Source organism: Bombina bombina, chromosome 11, assembly GCF_027579735.1.
Source record: "Bombina bombina isolate aBomBom1 chromosome 11, aBomBom1.pri, whole genome shotgun sequence".
Classification (NCBI taxonomy): Eukaryota; Metazoa; Chordata; class Amphibia; order Anura; family Bombinatoridae; genus Bombina; species Bombina bombina.
The window spans coordinates 186040323-186058140 of NC_069509.1; positions in this window are offsets into that span (position 1 = coordinate 186040323).

Here is a 17818-nt window from a genome sequence, read left to right on the forward strand (position 1 = left end):
ATTAGAAGCATTGCCATATTCTTTCAATACCTCTAGGAGCTCAGGGAGAGATTCAGAAGCGTTAGTTAGGGTGTACAGGACGTCATCAGCATAAAGCACTTGCTTATGTTCAGTGTCCCCCACCTTGATGCCCTTGATATGTTGATTCATTCTCACCTTTTGGGCAGGAACCTCTATAGATAGGGCAAAGAGCAATGGGGACAAGGGACAGCCCTGCCTAGTCCCTTTCCTGATATCAAATGTATTCGATAAGGTGCCGTTAATTCTTATCTTAGCATTAGTACTCGAATAAAGTGCCATAACTGAATGTACAAAAGCCTGACCAAATCCCATCTTCTCCAAAACACAACGTAAGAAAACCCAATTCACCCTATCGAAGGCTTTCTCCGCGTCAGTGGAGAAGAGCACCAGGGGAAGGCCAAAAATTCTAGCGTGATTGATCAGTTGCGTTGATTTAATAGTATTATCCCTGGCCTCATGACCAGGGACAAACCCAACCTGATCATTACAAACCAGTTCCGGTAAGTATTTGTCAAGTCTGGTCACCAGAATTTTTGCCAACAGCTTCATGTCTGAGTTGATCAGGGAAATGGGCCGAAAGTGGCCAGGAGAATCTGAAGTTTTTCCCGGTTTGGGAATAACTGTGATGTGTGCCTCCAGAAGGACACGGGACAGAGCTGGGTTCTCTCGGAGACTATTAAACAAGTCAAGGAGAGGTCCCAACAAAATCTCCTTAAACTTCTTGTAGTAGGCCGAGGAAAATCCATCAGGGCCTGGGCTCTTCCCCCCTGGACAATTTTTAATGGCGTCGTAAAGTTCCTCAACAGTTATTGGGGAGTCCAGGAAGTCGGAAGTCTTCCTTCGACAAAGAGGGGAGGTCAATATTATCCAGGTAAGAACTAACAAAAGTTTCCTGTTGAGAAACGTCATCCACTCAATCTGGATCGAATGTATGATCTTGTATGATCTTGAATATTATATAGAGAGAGGTAGTATCTATGAAACTCATTGGCTATTTGCTCGCTGCTACGCAGCACCCGGCCATCTGCAGATTTGAGAGAGTGTATGTGAGAGCGGAGCTGTCTCTTTTTGAGGGTTCTAGCAAGAATTCTACCTGGCTTATTCCCCCCCTCGTAATAATGCTGCTTCAAGTGTAGTGCTGCCTTTTGATGAGATTCCGCTAAATGTTTTTGAAATTCTATTCTAGCCTCTTTCAGTTGAGTTATAGTGACACTGCAAGACGGGTCTTCCTTATGCTTTACTTCTAGCTTACCTATTCTGGATTGGATATCATGGTATTTGGCTCGGTATTGCTTATTGAGGAAAGCCTTGTGTTTGATTAAAGCCCCTCTAATGACGCTCTTATGCGCTTCCCAAATGATACCTAGTGATGAAGAGGGATAGGTGTTAATCTCAAAATATTCCCGTATAGTTTTAAGTATGTCCGTAAAGATTAAAGGGTTATCAAGGATGGTATCGTCTATTCTCCATGTTTTTTGTGTGATGGGGACATCCGGCCATAAAATCGAGCAGGAAACCGGGGCATGATCTGACCAAGTGATATGGTCAATAATACAATGATGCGTGATCGAGAGGCCACAGGAGTCTGTATATATATATAATCAAGCCTAGAATAACTGTTATGTGGTATGGAGTAAAATGAGTAATCCCTGGAGGTCGGGTGTAATGCACGCCAGACATCATGTAACTTTAGTTTTGAGAGTGTGTCATTAACCTGATTAATTGTGGAGGTTGATGTACAAGACATCCCCCTCGAGGTGTCAACTAAGGGGTCGGCCATAAGGTTAAAGTCTCCTGCGAGGTATGTAATACCCTTGGAATGTTCCAGGAGAAAGTCAGAAATCTGCTTTAGGAAAGTCTCCTGCCCGTGACTAGGGGAGTAGATTGAGGCCAAAGTAATATAGTGTCCATAAAGAGTACCAACTAGAATTACATACCGCCCATTTGGGTCCTTTTCTATATGTGTCATGATAAATGGGACTGTTTTATGAAAAACCATACCAACTCCACATTTTTATCTTGTCCCAAGGCAAAGTAAGCCAAAGGAAACTGAGGGTTATGCCACTTGGGTTCTTTGCCTCTTCTATAGTGTGTTTCCTGTAGTAAAATTATATGACTCTGTGATTTATGCAGTTCCTTAAAGGCAATAGAGCGTTTTTCAGGGTTGTTCAGGCCTTTTGCATTAAAAGTCGTGAGATTAATGAAATGGTCACTAAATTTTTTGGATTTAAACTGTTGAGACATTTTTTTTTTTTCCCTTTTCCTCTTTCTTTCTTCCAAAAAAAAAAGGGATAATCTCTCTGAGGGGGAAAAGAAGGTAACGGAGAAGAGAAAGGAGAAGTGTTATACTGGAGATATGCTACCAGGTAAAAGAGATAAAGTATTGCCTAGGAAAGCAAGAGGAGCCTAGGCGCAATAATATATAGCAGAATATCAAAAACCTTGTAACAATCTAAAAATATCAAGATAGGGAAAGCCCCTTTACTGACGTAAGTTATATGAAGAAAAGAACATAAGTATTTCTATAGCATATTTTAGTCTTAGTGCAGACCAACCTCAGTGTCTACCATCTGGATATAGCAATAATAAACAATTATACCCTGTGAAAGCCCAAAAACCCGTCTAGCACCACCCCCATTATGTGTACTGAGGGAAGTGATTAGGCTAGGAAAAGCTGTATGTGCATGAAATAGCCAAAAGTAGCCTTAGTCTATATCTTAAGCCAATAGAGACTAAATCAAGTTATCATAAAAGAGGCTGGGGTATGGGCCTTCCTAGCATATCAAATTGTTCACAGTGTACCCCAACCACCCATGGACTTATAATCAGGCCCGGAGGGTTCTAGAGCTAACCCGAGTAAGGAGGGGAAACAATATGTTAATTGGGACTCCCAAGGGCAAAAAGCCTACAAAACTGTTATCATTAAACATATTAAATTTTTAAACATATAAAACATATAAAACAGAACTAATCTCTGCACATAAATAATGTCTCTCGTGACCGGATATGTCAAAACTTCAGGAGAAAGAATTAACATTAAAGGCAAAATAACTATGATAAATACCATTTCTTCACTGCCATGGGTAGTAAACATAAGTCCCTGTTGTGCACATATATTAGTGTTCGGGCCTAGTCATTCCAGAGCAGAGATAGTTCAGATCTATGGCATTAAACAAGGAACAGCATAGTAAACAAATAGACATAAAAAAAAAAAATAGATAGAACTTCGTTAGCACAATGTATGATACACCGGTTTAATTTTTACACACATCAAACCTTCTTATGACATAATTGTGAGTAGTAACTAACATTCTAGTCCAAAAAGAAGCCTGAATAAAGGAACACAGTGTCTCTCGGTACTTTACCCAACTGATTCCTCCTCAGCATGATCTCTAAGAGGCCGGATAGGTGGTGATGACCTCTCCCCAAGGGCTCCCCTTGAAGATGGGGCCTGAATCCCCAGGTTCTCGAAAAAGACCTTGTAGTCCATTCCTGGCCTGAAGATAGATGTTTTATTGTTATTGGTAGCTATGATAGAGACAGGAAAGCCCCATCTATAAAGGACCTTGTGACTTCTTAAAACAGATGTAATGTGTCCCAGGTCCCTCCGTTTTTGAAGGGTCATGGGTGATAGGTCAGAGAAAACCTGAATTTCTTCGACAGTATGGGTAATCGGATGTTTCTTACGAGCACCCTGGAAAATTTCATCCTTATCCTTAAAACTTAAGAATCTGACGATAATGTCCCTCGGAGGCGCTTTATTAGGTGGTTTGGGCCTAAGAGCTCTATGCGCTCTCTCTATGGGGACCTCAGGAGATGACGGTGAGTCTTTAATGATTCTGAACAAGGCTTGGAGGTAACCTTCAATATTCTGCTGAGCTATAGCTTCAGACACTCAGCGAAACCGCAGGTTATTCCTGCATCCTCTATTGTCGATATCCTCGAGCTTGTCGTTGAGGTACTGCAGGTTGTCAGCGTGGTTTTGTATGTCGGCTGTATTTTGTTGCACTGAGGATGCATTATCGTTTGAGGTCTTCTCAATTTTTAGCACTCTTGATTCAAGTGCAGAAAAGTCCTTTCTCAGGTCCCCAAATAGGCTCCTCATTTCACTTAAGACTCCTTTTATGTCTTCTTTAGAGGACAAGTGGTGAATGTCTGCCTTAGTGACACACTGAGAATGGATGGCATTCCTGTTTGGGATAGGGGGGTTAGTGGTGTCCTGAGAGCTCTCCATGACGCCTCTCGCTGTGTCACTAGTATTGACTAAAGGCTTGAGGTAGTGGCTCATAGACTTAGAGGCACTATTCTTATCTGCCTTGCTTGCCCTTTTATTAGGCATACCCTCTGCAGTATGTAATGAGTAAAATCAGGTCAGGAGTTTACAAGTCCCTGTGGACCCACTTAGCCATCCGTTAAAAATGACAGAATTAAAAGGGATAAGTGTTCACAGTCTTCAGCCTAGTACCCAACTTATTTAAAAGTATAAACCCTCAGAGCACAACCACTTTTAGGGAGTTAGTCTTATATAAATACAAATGCCTGTGTGGAAGTATAGGCCAGGGGTAACCGCAATGTGATACTCTTCCCACTTGCAGTATATAAGTTAAATATGTCCACCGTAGGAGGATAGAGTGACTGCCTCTTTAAATGCCACCGGCAATATACCGAAATAGAATGGTGTGTTATGTTTAAACGCAGCATATAGAAGGAGCCAACTTAGCCATAATCATCAGTGCCGTCTGTTGTCTGCACACTATTGCTGGCCTTATGCTCCTCCAAAGCCCCCTGAGTTGGTTCTGTGTGTGCTCGTGATGTGACTTACCGGCCCATGAACAGTCGTCACAGAGACCCTGCAGCGTGACGAGTCGGCTACTATCAAAAGATTATAGTGGTACTTCGGGAGCTCAGCTCTTTCCCCTCAACGTGCTGCGCTTGAAGGTAGGCAAGATGAGACCTGCTCACAGCGCTCCTACTCGCTGCCAACCGGAGCCCTTGTGATGCGTTAGAGCCGCTTTACAGGGTGCCTGAATTCAGATCTCTCCTCAATCACACCGCTTGTTCCAGGCAGTGCACAGGTAACCGGTCGGGTCGTTCTCCTCCAAAAGGGATATCTCAAGCCAAGGGAGGGCTGCTGTAACAGAGGTGCCTCAGGCAATATAGAAAAACTCCACGTGGGGTAGCGGCTCTGCTGTTCAGGTCTGTTCTTTAATAAATGAGATATGGCTGAGCAGTGCCCACACTTGAATCTCTCACCAGGCACTGTAGTTGGTTTAGTCTAGGTCATGCTCAGAAAAAGTTAGGTTTAATTAGGGTGCATTAATGCTAATTAAGGCTATATTGTCAGTATAGGTGGCAGGAGCCTTCCTAGTGTGCGACCATCTTCCTGCGTGGTCAGGCTCCGCCTCCGTGCTCTGTGCTTTTTATAGAACATACGTAAGCAGAGACTGCACTCTTGTACTGTTGTAATTAACTGGATTTGCTGTTAACTTAAGTGTAAAGAAACTTACTATAAAGATAAATATAATTTAAAAATCCTGGATTTCACCTGTAAAGTATATTCTTATCTCTATGACATCACAGGAATATTTCAGAAATGTCCCATAACATGTATTTAATTTGTGCACCTGTGTTGCATCCAGTTTTTGTGCAGCCCTAGGCACTGACAAATCTTCTGCGTCCCAAACCAACAATTCTAAGTCATATTTGCCTTAATAAAGAGCTATAAAACAGTCTATTTCATAGCTGTAATAAAAATGACTAAGCAGTGATTTATACTTAACAGAAATCATTGCATTCTCTATAATTCATCATTTTAAAAGGATTTTATCTTTTATTTCTTTTTTTTTAAAACTTCATTTATGCAGAGTCCATTACTACTGTCACAGGCCCACAAGGGGGCTGTGGTCTCTACAGAAAGGCAAATGAGGAGCGCCAGACAGTTTCTTGCCCATGTTTAGGAGAGGACTTTTAAGGCAAAAATCATGTGACATCGGGGGCATGTCCGTGCTGCGTCTGTGACAGGACGCATTTTCTGCAGGCTCTGGATGATTGTATGATAATCCGCAGATTACTGCATTTTTACAGCAAGATCATACATATTTTATACAAAGAACCCATGACTGAATGTGTCGTGGACCTACATTTCACTTCTTGCTTGTGAATATGAATCTGGGGACTCAGATCGGAAAATTGAGGCCTAGAGCGGCGGCTCACTCCTAGGCATACACCTCCCCCCCGAGAAGAAACGGGGCCACAGTGCTGCCGGTTTGAACCGGCTTACTGTAATTTCTTCACCCACCCTAGTAAGCGGAGAACAGGCCACGAAAATACAAAATCTACCTAATATAGAAATATCTTGGGGTTACTTGACCATTTGATCATGGCGAGTGAAAACTGCTCACTGCAATGCGACGAACATTTTATAAAACTGGAACAGCTCATACAGAGGCTAATGGAAAAAGCTCAATATGACTTTCTGATTAAACATGTATCGGCAAGTGCAACCGACATATCCACTACACAGAACACCGCTGTTATGGCGCAACATAACTTGCAGGGCGCCAAACCGCCTCAGGATGCTCCGCCGACAGCACACAGAATCCTCTTGGATAGCAATAGAGAGGAATATGATTATAAGACCTGCTACCCTGGACCACCGCTGCCCCAACCCGCTGGAGGCGCAGACCTACGTGGGGGTTGTGTGACTCAGTCCGAGTGGCCTCTGCAACTCCAAGCATCAAGATGTCAGCTGCGGGAGGGGCGCATAACTACTCACAGAGAAGGAGACAAGATCCGACAAGGTATCACAACCTTATCCCTGGGGAACATAGCAGCGCTAGCTTTATTGAAGTCTCCTAGTAAGTTTACTCCTCGGAAAATACTAGAGAAGCTGGGGAGCATAACCGGACAGAATGTTGATCAAGCACTGACCACACCGGGTGATAGCGATAAACGGAGACAGTTTTTTGACCCAGGTGGAATCTCACGCTGCCTGCATAGTGTAAGTCATCTGCCGAGATCGGGTAAGGGGTAGTGTTTGGAGGTCCCTTCTCAGACAATATATAGCAGGTGGCGTCCGCTGGCAGAGACTGCTTGTTAATGATTATCTGGGGACTTTCTCATAGTTTCATAGGGACTGCAGCTGCCTAATCGTTTGTACCCCCTTCACGGACCTGGGAGTCAATAATAACCGCAGTAAGAACTTAAACATACAAACAGGACGTCTAGTCCAGCTATATGAGGACATCTGCCTGATGAAACACATTATATGCGGACAGGCTATATCAGTTCAGAACTGAGTAAATAGTTGGAGTTACTGTTCAAGTTGTTATATTTGTCTTTCCTCCAAAGGAGCAGTAATAGGCTAATGAGTACTTCATTCATAGGGCAATACTTCATTCCATGTACTAACTGGTTAATTGTGTTCTCCTGTCTGTGTAATAAGAATTGAGCTGCGTATCTTGAGTAAAGATTTGGTATAAGCACTTAGGGCAGCATATATATATAACCACACAAGCATAGCTTATACCCCTCCCATAATTTGCACCCCCCATATAACAAATTTCAGGTCCCACATATATTTGATTCAGCTCTAGCAGTTCTAAGCCCAATTTTGAGAAATAACATGATTACCCTACATGTATCACTACATTGCATAAATTGTGAATTAATGGCCTGTCTCCCTTACTCCCAGTTTTCCCTCCCCCCATCATTTTATACATACCCATTGATGTCTGTGTTTATCTTTTATGGATCCAAGAGTGATCCATATAGTTTGCAAATGGGGATCAATTAAGACATATGGCACATTGAAAAGGTGTATACAAGCTTCTAAGTGAATGTACAGAACTAGCTTCACGCCTTTATTACAGCATTTTTTATTTATGGATATATGTGATATAACATTGTATTGTATCAACCTTGATGTATGAGGTTCACATTTCCCAGTTTACCCCCCCACACCATTTTAAGCATACCCATTAATGTTTGTATTTATCCTTATAGACCCACGTGTGGTCCGCATAGTTTGAAAATGGGGCTCAATCAAGACATATAGCACGTTGAAAGGGTGCTTTCAAGCTTCTAAATGAATGTACAGGCCTAGCCTTACGTCTTTTCTATAGCATCTTTTTCTTTATGTATGGATATATGTGACATAGCATTGTATTGTATCAATCTTGATGTATGAGGTTCACATTTTCTTTACACTTTGTATGTCTATTTAATCACAATAAAGTTCTTTTAAACTAAAAAAACAAAAACAAAAAAAAAACATGTGCGCAATGTATGAGACAGCTGCTCACTTGCAAAACACTATGGATACCTTTAGCAAGATCTGGTTTTACTGGATAATGGAGGGGGCTAATAGCGACCACAACTAAAACTTAGAAATTGAGGAGATTAGGGGACCTAAAGATATTTGTTACACTAAACGGAATATGACATATAAGAAAGAGAACAAGAAGGGATTGGGGGGGCTGAGAAAACAGTGACCTATATTGATTGTTTATTATTGTTCTTTATTTTATTTGTTTGTTCTATACTTGTATAAGTTTTTGCCTGAAAACTGTAATGGCTGTAAAATGAGTTGCAATCGGATAAATTACCATGAGTCTACTCTATACATGGGACTTTACAAGATACTAGAGAGACTACTGTTATACAATACCCAGTGTTGGGGTGGCTGATTGTGGTATGGCCATTGGAATCTTTATCATTATGTATTGTACTCAATAAAAATTATTTCAACTAAAGTGATGGTGAACTTTACATGTTTTAAAATCAGGTCCAGAATCTAAGCTATATTTTACAGGGACTTTAATCAGGGCTATAAAAATAAAGTAATATATGGCTAGAGCGCCGATTGGAGGAGAGTTTAAACCGTTCGCTCACGAAAAATATGAGTTTTGAAGTGAGCGGCTGGAGCACAAGGTATTAGAATGGTATGGATAGATTAAAAAGTAAGTTACAGCGAATATTTATAAGAAGTGATCAATTATAGTCAATGTAAAACATCACTTACATGCCAGACCTTGTTTTGGAATGTGTAAAGTTTGCCATCACTTTAAGCAACATTAGAAAAAAAAAAAAAAAAATCATGTGACATCACAACTTAAGTTGTATAATGGTAGCTCCCTTATCTTACTAAATCAGTGGCTAGACTGGGGATAGCACATTTTGAAAGTAAACATGTAAGTTGTTTGCTGTTTTAACACAAACTGTCTTTTTTATGTTTACCTTTATTTAACACATTTTTTACTGTTTCTTCACCCTTTAACCCCTTCATGCTGGGGGGCAAGTGCTTAGACCGCAACGAAGTTTAAATGTAAACACTTGGACAAAATAAAATCACGTGATCATCAGTGCAATCACGTGATTTTAAGGCCGGGATCAGATCATTGCGCACTGCCTACATTGCTAGGTGTCCCCCAGTCTGATTTTTCATTAACTAGTAGGAGGAGGCTACAATATGCCATATAAGGTAGGACGTTCCATAATGGTGTGAAGGGGTTAATGATTTTTATAAACTGTGTTCTCCAACCTGTGAGAAAACCCCAAGTGCAGCCCTCACTTATTAAATATTGCACAATCTCTCTCTAAAGCCATGCACCATTCCAGCCAGTGGTGTATTTAGTTTTTGTGCTGCCCTAGGCATTGCGCCATAGAACTACCCTCAAAAACTGCTGCCCTAGGCACAGACCTTGTTGTCATTTTTTTCTTTTAAAAAACATATTTATTTCAATTAATATTAGATCGAACAGCCACATTTATTTTCCTGTAAAATGTTCCTTATTTATAACTCACAAGGAAACACAATCTAATTATATCACAGGTATAAAAGCCCCAGAAATGTCCACTTTCTATTGTAAACAGTAATAAGTTTAAACATAGCCACACTAAAGTGACGTGAGCAGCTATAAAACACACCGACCTCTGGTCTATTTTAGGAAATAAATTCTGCTAATTATTAAACCAATGCTGAATTCCCTAAAATCTGAGGAGAGGTCATAAATTCCCACTAAACCAATCAGGGATTAAGATTTTTCTTTCATGATTCAGACAGAGCATTTCCTTTTCAATAACTTTTAATTATACTTCTATTATGTAATTTGCTTTGTTCTCCTTGGTATTAATTGTTTAAAAGCATATCTAGGTAGGTTCATTAGCATCAATGCACCACATGGATCTAACTGCTGATTAGTGGCTGCACATAAATGTCCATTGTCACTGGCTCATGTGTTATATTTGCGCCTAGTAGTGAATTGATGTTGCTTCAACAAAGGATATCATGAGAATGAAACACATTTAATAACAGAAATAAACTTGTTTAAATCTCGGATGTTCTACCTGAAATATGAGTGAAAAAATTTGGGTTTCATGTCCCTTTAAGTGTTGCACCAATATAATCAAATAAGATAAATAATAATAAATACTGATGCATTCTAAAAATGTTTCCCTTCCAACTAGTTTTCCTCTCTTTACCTTTCCAAATGCTGTATTTATTATTTTAAAAGGTCATAATAGTAAACATTTTACATGCACTAGTTTGTTAGAGCATAACAACCCTGCACTACTATGTGATTAACCCCTGCACTACTGTGTGATTAACCCCTGCACTACTGTGTGATTAACCCCTGCACTACTATGTGATTAACCCCTGCACTACTGTGTGATTAACCCCTGCACTACTATGTGATTAACCCCTGCACTACTGTGTGATTAACCCCTGCAAAAGAGTTAAAAACACCCTGTAGAGTGGGAGGGCTGGATAGGGGCTTGAAAAGCACCACTAAATTAAATTTTACAATCCCGTTAGCCAAACTTACTGAGTGAGGCAGCTTGCGTCCCAAAGAAACATTTGCTGAGGTTGCTGGAGGTAGATTCACCTCATGGGTTAAATACGTTCACTTACAACATTTTCTTTATACCTCGAAACATAAATCTGACTTCCTATGACCCCTTACCCCCTTTGAATCTTTATGTTTAAGAGGTGGTACAACCAAAAGCCACTATCATTATCTCATAAACTCCTAGACACAAAGCGCTTTACACCTGAGGTCCTACACACACACACAGTAAGATGACGTAGGCTCCCAAATAGATGCTAAAACGTATCATAAAATCTTCATTAGCACCTGCAAGTCTTCTGTCTCTCGTCAAAGCTTGGAATTGAATCATAAGTTACTCCAACGGTGGCACCTCGCCCCATTAGGCTTGAGCACGTTTTATCCTGGGGCCTCTCGTGGGTGTTGGAGGGAATGTGGAGGTTTGCCTCATAATATTTGGTGGTACTGTGCATGTGTACAAGCAGTGGAATGTCATTTCCAAAAGGTCTTCGGCAACAACCTTAAATAACCCCCCAATTGCCTTACTTAAAGACTTACACAAATTACATCTCCTACACATTGGGCTTATTGGCGCAAACTCTCTTATCGCTCATCTCTGGAAATCCAAACACATCCAGTCTAAACAAGCATGGATAGACAGAACATTTGAACTGTTAAAATGACATGAAACCCATTTTTTCACAATTTAGAAAGAGCAGCAACTTAAAATAACTTTCCAATTTACGTCTATTATCTATTTTGCTTCATTCTTTTGATATCCTTTGCTAAAAAGCATATCTAAATAGGCTCAGTAGCTGCTAATTGGTGGTTGCACATAGATGCCTTGTGTTATTGGCTCACCCATGTGCATTGCTATTTCTTCAACAAGAAGTACATTGGAATGTTGTTTAAAATGGTATTCTCTATCTGAATCATGAAAGAAACCTTTTGGATTTCATGTCCCTTTAATGCTAGAGGAATATGGAGAAACAAACTCAATTATTTTTTAGATGTAACATTTTATTGGGATCAATGATCTCTTCATAACCCTTAGTCAATAGGAGCACTGCTATTACATTCTTACCTCCTAGCACTGCCTCTCCTGCACTTTGACAACCGCAGGGCACTGGAACTTTTCCAACTCATATTCCCACCTCCTACTCCCTCTCATTCTCTTCTCCCACCCTTTTCTATCTTCCTACATCTTACATTTCCCATCCTTTATCCAGAAAATGGACCAACATCATCATTGGTTATAATGTAATTATCTTTACTGGACTTATCAAATGTATGTCAAGGTTATTGCTTGTGTTTGGAATACATTATATCTAGATTGTACACTCATTTACTCTATTGCTCATTTTCTTTGTACTTGTAGAAATGGTAAAGCTTTATAAAAGTAAAGAAATAGGGGGCGTGTACAGGCAGCGACTGAAATGGCTGCAAAAACAGAAGCTTGTAGTGAAGTCTGAGATATCTGTCGCCTATCTGAAGATTTTGGCAGCATCCATAATCCTACAATACAGATATGGGTACTTTACACTCTAGAGTATCAGAAAAGTCAATATTTACTGCATGCATGATCTACGAGCCCTGCCCTGGACTGCTAAGATCTCTGATGGCTGCCTTTCTACAGATCTTAGAACCCCCCCCCGATAACCCAGGTTGAGCAGGTACACACCAACTGTTGTACTACATTATACAGATAGACATATGAGACATGGAAATCATCTTACAATCGCACATACAGGATCTGAGCGACTTGCTAGACGCACACTTCATTCAGCTCTCTCGGGAAATCACAGACTGCTTTGGTGACCTACCTTCATATCCTGCAGAGACTGAGAACTCGACCCCTAGAAAACCTTGCGAACCGCTTGTAGCCCAAAGTCGGATTTTGCAGGGGGTTGACACCTTAGGAGAACTCACTCTGACCATATGTGAGAACACAGTCTCCATTGTGGGGAGCGAAAAGCAGGGGTCCACACTGAGAGGATTAGGAGTCACCAAGGAGGTACGCGTTTCCAATTTAAAGAATTGACATAAAATCTGAAGCAGCGTTTTACTTTATCTCGACGTAAACATCCTGAAAGATCGTGGATATTACCGCATATTTGCTCATTTTAATTTCAGTTGGCGCCAGTTTGTCCAAGAGCCACAGCATAGGCTACTGTGATTCCTTGGCTGTAAAACAAATCTCAGGACTGGAGTAGGGTAAACTCCTATTAGATGACATAGACAAACTGTACGCAGATGGCAACCAAAGCCAAACAGGTACCTGAGATGAAATTTCATACTATAGCATGCCCGATATATATATATATATATATATATATATATATATATATATATATATATATATATATATATATATATGTATATATAACTGTTTTTGTAAGGCCCTTAGCAGGTCTAAGGAGATCTGGCTGATATTTGGTCATATGACTGAACCTAACGAGACTCACGATAAAGATCTGATAATCATGACGAATTCTCAGATTCTTTAATTGCTCACATCCATATTTGTACCGTTAGTAATTTTCTTCAAAAAACATATGGGTGTCAGTTGGTCACATAAGAGTTTATGTCAGCTATTAGTGTTCTCTTGTCTCAATTCACAAGATATTATTAACTTATTATGGTTCTCCATAGAAATCTTATCTTGCCACAGCCATATATTTAAATAGTATATCCATCCTTAGTTTTATATTATGTACTTCCCTTGCACAGGTAATATTTTGGGCACTACTTGTGTTCAAGCACTGAGCCTTTTGTTAGCTCCTTAGCAAAACCTCTGCTACATTTGAGGTAACTGTTGACTATGAATACATATACTGTATATGTTCTTGTATTTTACCTATTACTGAAGAGTATTCACACAACTCTTGCTGGGTGTCATGATCCAGCCTAGACTTGAACCTGAAACCTCTTTCTACATCTGCCACAATTGTATCCCAGCCTGCTGACTTACCGCTCCATCACCAGATGGCTTGTGCACAGGCTGAGGTATTTGGGAATGCTGCATTTTGGCTCTCTGGCTCCACCTGCCTATCAGCTGAAGTAAATCATCTAATCATCAGCCTACTATATAAGGCAGGTTTGCTCTCAGTGCTAGGTCTTGGCATTGAGTGTTGTTCTCTGCAGAGCCTCTGTGCAGATTCATGTTTGTCTGCAGAGATTTGTTGTATTTCCTGGTGTCTGACTACTGCTTTGGTTTAAGACTTCTCTTCTGGATTATCCCTGGCACTGTGTTTCATTTCTGGACTGATTCCCTGGCATCTCACCTTGGCTAATTCACTGATATTTCCTAAGGTCTGTCCCAGGTACTTTTGCTTGCTTGTTACCTGTTACTACAGAGTTACCAGTCTACAGCCTATGCACACATCCTGTCTGCTGTTACAGAATTACTTGTCTGCAGCATATCTGCATATCCTGCCTGTTACTACAGAGATATCAGTCTACAGCCTATGCACACATCCTTCCTGCTGTTACAGAATTACTTGTCTACAGCATATCTGCATATCCTGCCTGTTACTACAGCGTTACCAGTCTACAGCCTATGCACACATCCTTCCTGCTGTTACAGAATTACTTGTCTGCAGCATATCTGCATATCCTGCCTGTTACTACAGAGTTACCAGTCTACAGCCTATGCACACATCCTTCCTGCTTTTACAGAATTACTTGTCTGCAGCATATCTGCATATCCTGCCTGTTACTACAGCGTTACCAGTCTACAGCCTATGCACACATCCTGTCTGCTGTTACAGAATTACTTGTCTACAGCATATCTGCATATCCTGCCTGTTACTACAGCGTTACCAGTCTACAGCCTATGCACACATCCTGTCTGCTGTTACAGAATTACTTGTCTACAGCATATCTGCATATCCTGCCTGTTACTACAGCGCTACCAGTCTACAGCCTATGCACACATCCTGCCTGATGTTACAGAATTACTTGTCTACAGCATATCTGCATATCCTGCCTGTTACTACAGAGTTACCAGTCTACAGCCTATGCACACATCCTGTCTGCTGTTACAGAATTACTTGTCTACAGCATATCTGCATATCCTGCCTGTTACTACAGCGTTACCAGTCTACAGCCTATGCACACATCCTGTCTGCTGTTACAGAATTACTTGTCTACAGCATATCTGCATATCCTGCCTGTTACTACAGCGTTACCAGTCTACAGCCTATGCACACATCCTGCCTGCTGTTACAGAATTACTTGTCTGCAGCATATCTGCGTATCCTGCCTGTTACTACAGAGTTATCATTCTACAGCCTATGCATACATCCTTCCTGCTGTTACAGAATTACTTGTCTGCAGCATATCTGCATATCCTGCCTGTTACTACAGCGTTACCAGTCTACAGCCTATGCACACATCCTGCCTGCTGTTACAGAATTACTTATCTACAGCAAATCTGCATATCCTGCCTGTTACTACAGCGTTACCAGTCTACAGCCTATGCACACATCCTTCTTGCTGTTACAGAATTACTTGTCTACAGCATATCTGCATATCCTTCCTGTTACTACAGCGTTACCAGTCTACAGCCTATGCACACACCCTGCCTGCTGTTACAGAATTACTTGTCTACAGCATATCTGCATATCCTGCCTGTTACTACAGAGTTATTATTCTACAGCCTATGCACACATCCTTCCTGCTGTTACAGAATTACTTGTCTGCAGCATATCTGCATATCCTGCCTGTTACTACAGCGTTACCAGTCTACAGCCTATGCACACATCCTGTCTGCTGTTACAGAATTACTTGTCTGCAGCATATCTGCATATCCTGCCTGTTACTACAGCGTTACCAGTCTACAGCCTATGCACACATCCTGTCTGCTGTTACAGAATTACTTGTCTACAGCATATCTGCATATCCTGCCTGTTACTATAGAGTTACCAGTCTACAGCCTATGCACACATCCTGCCTGCTGTTACAGAATTACTTGTCTACAGCATATATGCATATTCTGCCTGTTACTACAGCATTACCAGTCTACAGCCTATGCACACATCCTGCCTGCTGTTACAGAATTACTTGTCTACAGCATATATGCATATTCTGCCTGTTACTACAGCGTTACCAGTGTACAGCCTATGCACACATCCTGCCTGCTGTTACAGAATTACTTGTCTACAGCATATATGCATATTCTGCCTGTTACTACAGAGTTACCAGTCTACAGCCTATGCACACATCCTGCCTGCTGTTACAGAATTACTTGTCTGCAGCATATCTGCATATCCTGCCTGTTACTACAGAGTTACCAGTCTACAGCCTATGCACACATCCTGTCTGCTGTTACAGAATTACTTGTCTACAGCCTATGCACACATCCTGCCTGTTACTACAGCGTTACCAGTCTACAGCCTATGCACACATCCTGCCTGATGTTACAGAATTACTTGTCTGCAGCATATCTGCGTATCCTGCCTGTTACTACAGAGTTATCATTCTACAGCCTATGCACACATCCTGCCTGCTGTTACAGAATTACTTGTCTGCAGCATATCTGCGTATCCTGTCTGTTACTACAGAGTTATCATTCTACAGCCTATGCACACATCCTTCTTGCTGTTACAGAATTACTTGTCTGCAGCATATCTGCATATCCTGCCTGTTACTACAGCGTTACCAGTCTACAGCCTATGCACACACCCTGCCTGCTGTTACAGAATTACTTGTCTACAGCAAATCTGCATATCCTGCCTGTTACTACAGAGTTATTATTCTACAGCCTATGCACACATCCTTCCTGCTGTTACAGAATTACTTGTCTGCAGCATATCTGCATATCCTGCCTGTTACTACAGAGTTACCAGTTTACAGCCTATGCACACATCCTTCCTGCTGTTACAGAATTACTTGTCTGCTGCATATCTGCATATCCTGTCTGTTACTACAGCGTTACCAGTCTACAGCCTATGCACACATCCTGTCTGCTGTTACAGAATTACTTGTCTACAGCATATCTGGCCTGTTACTACAGAGTTATCGGTCTACAGCATATCTATGTATTCCTGCCTGTTACTAAAGAGTTTACTGTCTACAGCATATCTATGTATTCCTGTCTGTTACTAAAGAGTTTACTGTCTACAGCATATCTATGTATCCTGCCTATCAATGCTGAAGTATGCTAGAGAGCATTTGGATGATCAAGAAGTGAATTGGGAGAATGTCATATGGTCAGATGAAACCAAAGTAGAACTGTTTAGTAGAAACACAACTCGTCGTGTTTGGAGGAGAGAGAATGCTGAGTTGCAACCAAAGAACACCATACCTACTGTAAATATGGCCAAACTGGTGGCAAGTGGCATCTTGGCAGCTGCACGCTTGACTTTTCTCAGTTCATGGGCAGTTATTTTGCGCCTTGGTTTTTCCACACGCTTCTTGCGACCCTGTTGACTATTTTGAATGAAACGCTTGATTGTTCGATGATCACGCTTCAGAAGCTTTGCAATTTTAAGAGTGCTGCATCCCTCTGCAAGATATCTCACTATGTTTGACTTTTCTGAGCCTGTCAAGTCCTTCTTTTGACCCATTTTGCCAAAGGAAAGGAAGTTGCCTAATAATTATGCACACCTGATATAGGGTGTTGATGTCATTAGACCACACCCCTTCTCATTACAGAGATGCACATCACCTAATATGCTTAATTGGTAGTAGGGTTTCGAGCCTATACAGCTTGGAGTAAGACAACATGCATAAAGAGGATGATGTGGTCAAAATACTCATTTGCCTAATAATTCTGCACTCCCTGTATTTAAATATTGTGTTTTTTTCTAACGTTCTCATTGAGTGGACTAGTAACTTTTACCCTCTAACTAGTCAACCTTAGTTTTATTATATATATTAGTGATATTATAGATATACAGTGTGTGTATATGTGTGTACAATATGTGTGTATCTATCTATCTATCTATCTATCTATCTATCTATCTATC